Raw genomic sequence first — 11,537 nt, forward strand, 5'->3', positions numbered from 1 at the left:
TGATTTTGGTAAAGGGAGAGTACATGCATTCTTTTTTCTTTTTTTGGTAGAAAGTTTCTGCTGGTCTCATGAAACTTCTGCTAGTCATGAGAAATAGTCATCACCACGAAGGATTTTAGTGCTTTTCTAGATATGAGGTGATACAAGAATTGGGCTCATAAAATCAGTGACTGAGAACATCTAACTATCTGAAGAGCTCTCCTACCAGCTTTTCCAGAGTGCCTTATTTCCGCTCTCCACCCTGAATTCCTCCTGGGGGTATTGAAAGTCAGCCGCATCAGCACATGATTTAATCCTTGTAGAGAGGTAGATGGCAAGCACCATGGCAAGTGCTAATTTGTAGTTGACCTAGCAGGAAGCAAAGAGTCATTTTAAAAGCTACTTTCCTGACGGCTCAGATGGTAAAGAATCTGCCTAATATAGGAGACTGGGGTTCGATCTCTGGGTCAGGAAGGTCCCTTGGAGGAGGAAATGGAAACCCACTCTAGCATTCTTGCCTGGAGAATTCCATGGACAGAGGAACCTGGCAGGCTAGAGCCCATGGGGTCGCAAAGAGTTGGACACAACTGAGTGACTAACTAACTTTCATATTTCACTACTATGAAAGGTGACAATGTCTTAAGCAGGTACAAGATAAAAGGTAGAGATCAGATTCTCATATTTAGCTTTGAATCTTAAGAGAAAAATGTTAATCAGGAAAAAATTTACTCCAACACAAAACATGATCATAATAACTTTTTTAGCCTCAGCACTGGGTAGTGAAAGTGAAAGTGAAGTTGCTCAGTCCTGCCGGACTCTTTGCAACTCCATGGACTGTAGCCCTCCAGGTTTCTCCATCCATGGGGTTTTCCAGGCAGGAATACTGGAGTGGGTTGCTATTTCCTTCTCCAGGGGATCTTCGCCACCCAGGGATCAAACCCAGGTCTCCTGCATTGCAGGCAGATGCTTTACCCTCTGAGCCACCAGGGAAGCCCACAGCACTGGATGCCTTTGTAATGTAAATTTAAGCCCAAAACATTGTTGGTAGAGAGACTGAGTTCCAAACTCTCTCAAGTTATTATTATTATTATTATTTTTATTTTTTCCTATTCCTACAGCACTGGATGGGAAAAAATAAAAAATAATAATAATAATAACTTGAGAGAGTTTGGAACTCAGTCTCTCTACCAACAATGTTTTGGGCTTAAATTTACATTACAAAGGCATCTCAGAGAACCTAAAGTCAATAAAATTAACTAAATATATACTGAGATAGGAACTCCTTGGACACTTGGCATGAGCCAGTGCAAATCCTCACTAGAGGAACTCACCATCAACAAAGACCCTCAGCATTTTCTCTGCTTGAGATGAGACAAATATTAGTTCAAAATCCAAAGTTAAAATAACAAAATAAGTTACTGTAAGAGACAATGATCAGACAGATATAAACTGATATTTCCTAAAGCCCAAGGGCATAGACAATGTGTAAAATATTTAAGGAGATAGAAAAGGACAGTTAAAAAATATATAGACAATGAATCAAAGTCCTTTAAAGACATACAAAAAATGTGAAAAGAAATTTTTAAAAATAGAAAAAATCATTACAAACTGAAAATTTAATGGACAAGTTATCACATGAGAAAATAAACTGATATAGAAATCTGAAGAAGTTATTGAATGAAGTGAGAAGAGACAAAGAGATGAAATATGACAGATGATGAGGTACAGACAGTAAAATTAAGAGATCTAAATTAAATTTAATTAGAGTTTCAGAGGAAATATTAGGAATTGGTGGCAATGAGATATTGGAAAAATAACTGAGGAGAGGTTAGTTAGGCAATGGAAAAGTAGAATTGGGACAGAGGTGTGTTATGGATTGGTTTGTGACTCCCCGCCTAAAATTGATATATTGAAACTTTTGCTCCCAATGTGATGGTGTTTGAAGATGTGGCCTCTGGGATGGAACTTGGGTAAGATTAGGTCCTGAGAGTGGGGCCCTCATGATAGGATTAGTTCTTACAAGAAAGAAGGGTATCTCTCTTTCTCTCCATGTGCACACACTAAAGACACACCATATGAAGAGGTAGTGAGAAGATGGCCATCTGCAACCCAAGAAGAGGGTCCTCACTGGAAACTGATCAGCTGGCACTTTGATCCTGGTTTCTTCAGAACTTTGAGAAACTCCAAACAGTATGTTGGTTAAAAATTCCGTCTTGATTATATTGCAGAGTTCAAGTTCAGGAAAGAAATGAACCTGGAATTCTATGTGGAGGCTAGATCATGAACACCCCCATCATCTGTACCTGAGTAGTTTATATCCAAGAGGCAGGAGGAGGCCTTAAAGAATTTTGAGATATAGACTTCATCCTAGGTAATATTGAAGTGTTTAGGTAAATATTACGTTGAAACTGATTGTGGCTTAAAAAGTGAGTTGCTCAGTGTCAGCAGGATGTCACACTAGGGCACTCCAGGCCCTTCTTCCCACACAGACACCCTAAAAGTGAAGTGTTAGTCACTCAGTCATGTCTGACTCTCTGGGACCCCATGGGCTGTAGCCCACCAGGCTCCTCTGTCCATGGGATTTCTCAGACAAGAATACTGGAGTGGGTTGCCATTCCTTTCTCCAGGGGATCTTCTCCACTAAGGGATTGAACCTGGATCTCCTGTATTGCAGGCAGATTCTTTACCGTCTGAGCTACCAGAGAAGTCACACTGAGTTGACAATAATTAGTCTGTCCTCATTCTAGGCTCTGACTGATGTGCACCCACACTTCCTTCCTGCAGTGAATCTATAGTGTCCCTTAACTAAGCACCTACTGTCTCTTATTTTTAAATTCTAAATTTGAGGTTGTTGTTGTTATTTTTGTTAAACAACCACCCTCCTCAGAGCTTATGATTTCTCTGCTTAGGAGCTTTGGATACTTTCTAATGGATTAAATCTAAATTCCTTGGTGAAATACTTTAGGGCTTTCATAATAAACCATAAATAACATCTAATCTCATCACCATCAGCTCCCAAATACTCAGATTTTATGACCCAGAACGACCTATTAGATTTCATGTTACCATTCATTTGCAGTGCTATCTAGAATGTATGTAGATTCTGACGTCAAATCACCTTAGTTCCAGTTCTAAGTCTTCCACTCACCAGCTGTGTGACCTTGTTGTGTTACCTACCTCTCTACTCCTCATTTTTATTGCATATGTAAATGTATATTGGATGCTCAATAAGTGTTAGCTAGTATGTTGCTTAGACTGGTCTTCTCATTCTTTACTCAATTTCAAAAACTCAATGTTCCCTAATTATATTTTTCTGGATTTTCCCCAGGGAAAAAGAAAAATTCACCAGCTTTTTCTTTCAAAAGTGCTTTCTATACAGCTTTACTATCTATTATCGATCCATTTGTCTATTACTCTGTCTACTTATATCTTTAGTTTATAAATCCGCCTAAGTAGATGGAAGACCTGAAAATAGGGATCATATGGTATTCTCTGTGTTCTCAATAGCTAGCTACTTAATGAATATTTGTTGAATAAATGTTTATTGAAACAAAAAGGGACTGAATTATTAAGAAAATCATGCAAATTATTAACAAATGATTATAAGTAATTAGTAAATTTTTAACACAGTATTTAGTTTTCAATGTTTTATTTATTATTTCCTTTTAGAAAAAAAATACAGAATATCAGTCAGAATGATAAAGTGTAAATGTTACCATTAAAAAAAAGAGAGAGACTAAGGATTCTTGCTGCTTGATTATAAAGATGTAATACAATTAGATTTGGTTTCTTCCCAGTTTAATTTACTTTGTCTCCTTAGGAAATAGTCATTCACCATATTTAATATAGCTGTAACTCAATGTAGTAAATATTTTCCAAAATAGAAATCTTAATGAGTTGAAGACATGCACCAAAATATTCTGATTTCTCTAAAAAAACACCTTGCTTTTACTGTACTAATAATGCTTAAGAGGCAAATCTAATTTCCTAAAGTAATTCTGCTTAATCATTTTATTAAAAAAACAAACAAACAAACTTAGTTTTGATGCCAACAGACCAAATTTAGATAGGATTTAGAACCATTAGAAATTTTAACTTTCCCCTAATCTGAATAACAGAAAAAAATGCAGTGATAGAGGAAAGGAAAGAAAGAAGAGAGAAAAAGAAGAATGAAGAAGGAAAGTGGATGAAGTAGAAGAGGAGGGAAAGGAGGAAATTCCGATTTCCTAAGTTAGATCAAAATAAGAAATTACGGTACAGTGTGTGAGGTAGTTATTATTCAACCCAAGTTACAAAATCTTTTGCTTAAGGTGCTCAGATTTTATAACTGCATTACTGAAGATGATCAACACAGTTTTACCATTAACATTTATCATCTGACTTTTAGCATATATCCAACGGAAAAGGGTGTTTACCTAATTGCAGACTGGGTATCAGTGATACAAACTCTTAAGAAAGAATTCTGATTTAGGTCACACTCCTTGTCTTATCAGCCAGGGGTTGAAGACTGCTCCTGCAAGCTGGCACTTGGGTACATTCCTTAGTAGGACCAAGGCTCATTGCCTTAGGGTAGCTTGTAACACTTTAGGAAGTTGATCAGAGTTCTTAATCTTTTTACTATAGAAATTCAACAGTCTTGGAAAGCTTCAAAAATAATTACCCAGCCATGAAATTTCATCAGTGCCAAAGAATCTGTGATATCACAATTAATACTGACTGTGATTCTAATCTGAAGGGACCTTACCAAAGAATGATAATGTGTATTTATTTCAGTATTCATTCTCTTTTGACAAGTGAAAGTGTTAGTCACTCAGTCATGTTCAACTCTATGCAACCCCATGGCTTTGGTCCATGATATTCTCCAGGCAAGAATACTGGAATGGGTTGCCATTTCCTCCTACAGGGATTCTTCCTGACCTAAGGATTGAACCTGGGTCTCCTGCATTGCATTCTCTTTTACTGACTTCCATATGATTTCCATCAAGTTAAGAAACCATTTTTCAATGTTTAACAATTTTCCACATTCAAAAGATAACCCCACTGGGAATCCAGAAATCATATTGTGGCAGTATCCCTTTTGCATCATTGTCAGTGGTACAGTTTTTGAAATGAGGACTTGACAGATAATTTGAAAGACGACAGAACAGAATCTTCCAGAGCATTCACCATGATATTGCCTCAGTGGTATTTAAAGCTGCAAAATCTTTATTTTGAGAAGAAACTAAGAAGATATAACTATGCCTTGAAGACAATGCAGAGAGTGGTTGAGAAGGAAAACATGTAAAGTCACTTTTCTGGTCTAATACGTATAAAGTAAAGGGTGAACTTTGATATAATTGACAGTTTAGATTCAGGAATCAGAGGTTTTTGAGCTTATTTTGCAAATTAAGACAGAGATGCCTAGCGAACTACAGTCCACAGGGTCTCAAAGAGTGGGACAGGACTGAAGCAACTTAGCATGTGCATGCTCAGAGTAAAATTCTGCAGCTTCATGTTCTTACCATTTTGCATATTCCTCTGAAAAGGCCTTCTGCCTCAGGCGATGTGAATGGTTTTATCTTTGGCAAAATAGTGCCAAGGGAAACCAGATTGTTATCTGTGCAACATACCCTGGCACAGTGAAAGAGCAGAAGCCTCACTGGCATAAAGGAAATATATTTAAACACAAACAGTCTGATGGGGGTTGTAATTATCTCTCGTGAACTATTTAAAACCAGGTGGTATGAGAGGAAGAACATAGATTTTTGGAAGGATATACAATGGGGTTTAAATTTTGATTCTGCTGTTAATTATATAACCTTCAGAAAGAATGACTGATTTCACAGCACCTCTTATGGGCTAGAACATTAAAATGACAGTTCTGATGCTTTTGATAACCCTAAAAATATTGAGGAACCATAGTTATGTAGCTGACTTCTTCCACATAGATGTTTGAAATGCATTAGTTAACTTTCTTCTTCCTTCTAGAAACCCCAATAAACGACAAGCTTAGCAGCTATGCCTGTATCTGCAAAACTGGAATGAAATGTGAAAATGCCATCATTGATGTCTCTGTATTTTTTGACTTCTACAAATAAATGGTCTGTAACTCATATATTTTAACATTCTTTTCTCATCTTGGTCACTGAAATATTTTTACTCAGTTAAAACTAGTGTTTTAAATTTTAAGGTTCCATATCAGACTTTATTACTTTAAGAACCATATGTACCTTATTTATTTTTATTTCAAATTCTTGAATTCTAAAATCTAAATTGAGATATTTGGACTACTAGTCACTTCTATGGTGGGATGAGATACCAAGTCAGCATGAGAATTTACAATTGATGTAGAGGATGGAACTAAAGAACATGATGGCATTCAGTTCAGTTCAGTCGCTCAGTCGTGTTCAACTCTTTGTGGCCCCATGAACCGCAGCATGCCAGGCCTCCCTGTCCATCACCAACTCCTGGAGTCCACCCAAACCGATGTCCATCGAGTCGGTGATGCCATCCAACCATCCTATGCTCTGTCGTCCCCTTCTCCTCCTGCCTTCAATCTTTCCCAGCATCAGGGTCTTTTCCAATGAGTCAGCTCTTCGCATCAGTTGGCAGAAGTATTGGAGTTTCAGCTTCAACATCAGTCCTTCCAATGAATACCCAGGACTGATCTCCTTTAGGATGGACTGGTTGGGTATCCTTGCAGTCCAAGGGACTCTCAAGAGTCTTCTCCAATACCACAGTTCAAAAGCATCAATTCTTCGGTGCTCAGCTTTCTTTATAGTCCAACTCTCACATCCATACATGACCACTGGAAAAGCCATAGCCTTGACCAAACGGACCTTGGCAAAGTAATGTCTCTGCCTTTGAGTATGCTGTCTAGGTTGGTCATAACTTTCCTTCCAAGGAGTAAGCGTCTTTTAATTTCATGGTTGCGATCACCATCTGCAGTGATTTTGGAGCCTAGAAAAATAAAGTCTGACACTGTTTCCACTGTTTCCCCATCTATCTGCCATGAAGTGATGGGACCAGATGCCATGATCTTAGTTTTCTGAATGTTGAGCTTTAAGCCAACTTTTTCACTCTCCTCTTTCACTTTCATCAGATCAGTTCAGTCGCTCAGTCGTGTCCAACACTTTGCGACCCCATGAATCACAGCACGCCAGGCCTCCCTGTCCATCACCAACTACCGGAGTTTACCCAAACTCATGTTCATCGAGTCGGTGATGCCATCCAGCCATCTCATCCTCTGTTGTGCCCTTCTCCTCCTGTCCCTAACCCTTCCCAGCATCAGGGTCTTTTCAAATGAGTTGGCTCTTCACATGAGGTGGCCAAAGTATGGGAGTTTCAGCTTCAACATCAGTCCTTCCAATGAACACCCAGGACTGATCTCCTTTAGGATAGACTGGTTGGATCTCCTTGCAGTCCAGGGACTCTCAAGAGTCTTCTCCAACACCACAGTTCAAAAGCATCAATTCTTCAGTGCTCAGCTTTCTTCACAGTCCAACTCTCACATCCATACATGACTACTGGAAAAACCATATCCTTGACTAGATGGACCTTTGTTGGCAAAGTAATGTCTCTGCTTTTTAATATGCTGTCTACGTTGGTCATAACTTTCCTTCCAAGGAATAAGCATCTTTTAATTTCATGGCTGCAATCATCATCTGCAGTGATTTTGGAGCCCAAAAAGTTAAAATCTGACATTGTTTCCACTGTTTCACCATCTATTTGCCATGAAGTGATGAGACCGGATGCCATGATCTTAGTTTTCTGAATGTTGAGCTTTAAGCCAACTTTTTCACTCTCCTCTTTCACTTTCACCAAGAGGCTTTTTAGTTCTTCTTCACTTTCTGCCTTAAGGGTGGTGTCATCTGCATATCTGAGGTTATTGATATTTCTCCCGGCAATCTTGATTCCAACTTGTGCTTCTTCCAGCCCAGCGTTTCTCATGATGTACTCTGCATATAAGTTAAATAAGCAGGGTGACAATATACAGCCTTGACATACTCCTTTTCCTATTTGGAACTAGTCTGTTGTTCCATGTCCAGTTCTAACTGTTGCTTCCTGACCTGCATACAGGTTTCTCAAGAGGCAGGTCAGGTGGTCTGGTATTCCCATCTCTTTCAGAATTTTCCACAGTTTATTGTGACACACACAGTCAAAGGCTTTGGCATAGTCAATAAAGCAGAAATAGATGTTTTTCTGGTACTCTCTTGCTTTTTCAATGATCCAGTGGATGTTGGCATTAGGGGGAAATGAATGACTAGGTTGTTTGGTGAACTGAGTATCATAGGAGCTCAGAAGAGAAATAGTTAAAAATATAGAACTGCAATTTTAAAAAATACTGTTCTATAAATAGGGGGTTAGTAATGTTTGAGGTGCGTGCCTTGGATATGATGCTTTCCCAGCCTAAATTCCTCATGATAACCTTGTTGTAACGTCTAAATAGCATAACCCATGAAAAGCAAGTACCACAGCTTTGCATGTGTTGGTACTTGATACCTTATTATCTATGTGGAGGAGAAGAATAAAAGAAATTCTGATGGGTGAAATATGATTTGAATCAGTCATCGAAGATGGTATAGGGTTTTAAAAAATAATCTGAGTATGATAATTAAAAGAGGAAAGCAAAAGCGTGGAGGCAGGAACACACATATTGAAGGAGATAGCAGAAAAAGATTGTCCTGTTAGAGTAAAAGCTTCTTTGACCAAATAGCAAATTTGATAATAAATTTGGATGTCATATGGCCACCTATTAAAGATTAAATAGAATTAAAATTATTTTTTCTCAAATTATTAATATCTGAATCTTTTGTCAAACACATTTATAATCATGAAGTGACTAATCCTAGAGAAAGGCTTTGCAATGAATTCTGCTTGTACTGTTGTCTGTCGTAATAGGCTAGTCATGTGGCGATAACAAATTACCCTCCAAATTCAATGGCTAAATACAATGAAAGTCTCTTTCAACTAAGTCTCTTTCCACCAAGTCTCTTTCTACTAGCATAGATCTAATGTGTATTAGGTAAGGTCTCTGAATATCATGGCCACCCAGAGACACAACACTGATAAAGACTCAGGCTCTACACATGCTTCCGTTAATGTGAAGGCAAAAAAGGGTACAAACCACACTCTGGTTTATAATATTATAACCTCGAGCTGAATCATGTCATTTTTATCACAGTTGGAGACTCGTTCAAAGTAAGAGACATGACTGCCTGAGTCAAAGAGAGCAAATAAGTACAGTTCTACACATAGGGAGAACAGAAGATTTTTGAACCAACCTTTATTACTCCATAACTATAAATATTAATTTTGAATCACTGCTGCCTATTATACTAAAGCAAATTTAGAATTTGAACATATCTTTTAATCTAGGGAAATTTTTACTATTTATGTTGTTATGTTATGTACATTCTTTCCATCCTATGTAACTCTCTTTCTTTCTTAATCCTGTGGACTATTATTATCACATGAATTACATTTTTATACATAAGCCAATCAGCACAGTTTTATAATTATTGCTTCTGAAGTTGGTATTAAAAATAAAAATCACAGGAAAAGAAAGCATTACCAACAAAAAATACATACATAATGTCCTTTATATTTACCTATGTATAACTTTATATTATCTTCACTAATGTTCTTTATTTCTTTGGAGGAATCAGAGATTGTCTAGTGGTCTTTCATGGAAGCCCAGGACTCATTTTAGTATTTCATGTAGGGCAGGTCTGCTAAAGACAGATTCACTTAATCTTTGTTTATTTGAGTGTGTCTTGATTTTGTCTTAATTTTTGAAGGGTGGTTTGGCTGAATATAAAATTATTGATTGATAGCACTTTGAATATGTAACACCACTGCCTTCTAGTCCCATGGCTTCTAACGATACATCAGCTGTTCATCTTATTGTGGCTCACAGCACGTGTTGAGTCCTCTCTTTTGCTGCTTTGAAGATTCTCTGTCTTTTCAAGCTTTGCAGTATCTAGGTATATATTTCTAAATTTTTCCATTTCACAGTTTGTTGAGCTTTTTCAATATTTTTCTTATACTTAAAATACTCTTTTTTGCCTCCCACTTCTATTCTCTGTCACCTTTCTTTGCTCTATTATAAGCATATCTGATGGCTTAATGGTGTCCCATAGGTCCTTGAGGTTCTGTTCTTTTCTTTTCCTTTTTTCTTTCTGTTGCTCAGGCTATATAATATCAATTTACCTATCTTCAGTTTCTCTGATTCTTCTGCCAGCTCAAATTTGCTTTTGAGCCTATCTAATGAATTTTCAATTTCAATAATTATACTTTTTAATGTCATAGTTTCCCATTGCTTATTTTCTAAAATAGAGTGTCTCTTTACTGATAATCTCTATAGAGTGAGATATCACTCTCATGTTTCCTTTTATTGATATAGATATTCTTTCTCTTGTTCTTTGAATATATTTACAAGAGTTGATTTAAAGTCTTTGTTAGTAGATCGAATAATCAGGGCCACCTCATGAAGTTTTTATGGACTATTTCTTTTCCCCCTGTACATGGGCCAGTCTTTCCTACTTCTTTGTATGTGTCATAGTTTTTGTTGAAAATGAGATATTTTAAATAATACATATGTTAAATGCTTAATTTTCTATAATTAAGAGTGAAAGGATCAAAATAGATGTCCAGTATTTCTTGCAAGAATCAATGTATGAATACAAATCTTCTGAGTGATTTTTTTAATTTTCTTCTAGCTCCCTCTATGTCTTTTGTACTCCCTTTTATTTCACAGTTCTGAAGCTGACAGCACAGCTTCTAACAAACCATTCCAAGACTGAAATAGAATTATTTGAGGAGAAACAGTACTGAGCCAAGAGTCACATAATCTAAGTTCTAGACTCAGCTCTGCCCTTTTCTGTTGCATGACCCTGGAAAGTTACTTTCAAATCTCTGAGTCTCTTTCCCTCACTTATGCAAAATAAAGTGGCAATTTATTTAGGTTACAAAGTTGTAGTAAGGCTAAATAAAGTTTCAGATAACCAGTTTGTAAAACACAAAATGGACACAATTGAAGTGTGCTACTGAGCCCAGCATTTCTAGTTTTTCAATTTCTGGTGAAACTTTGATGATTCATAGCAAGCAGTAACTGTTAGGATACTCAGTCATACTCATTTTGCAACAGCTAACCAGGGCATTTTCACATTGTATCATTGGTAAATTAAATTTTATTCAGATAATGCTGATATTCATGAAGCATTTAGGTTCGCTGAATTTTGCTGTTATATAATAAAATAAAATTGCATTAATAAAATTATTTATATGCTTTAATCTTCAAAAGCAGCTCCTAGGAGAAATTCTCTGTATTGTATAATTGGAAGAAAATTTGACTGTGTTAGCTTGTCACGATCACAAAGAAAGGCCGTATGTAATAAAATAAAAATGCCTTCAATGTGCAAACTAAGGGAAGTGACTTCCTTTAAAAATATAACTCACATTAGGTGAAATCTATATGGATTAGCCTGGTAAGCATTTCCAAAGATGTTACCATATTCCTATGGATTTTTTAAATGAATCTACTAATTATAAGATTAATTCAGATTAAGTAAAGATAT

This window comes from Giraffa tippelskirchi, chromosome 1 (assembly GCF_054371585.1).
Source record: "Giraffa tippelskirchi isolate mGirTip1 chromosome 1, T2T-mGirTip1v1.2.pri, whole genome shotgun sequence".
Taxonomy (NCBI): Eukaryota; Metazoa; Chordata; class Mammalia; order Artiodactyla; family Giraffidae; genus Giraffa; species Giraffa tippelskirchi.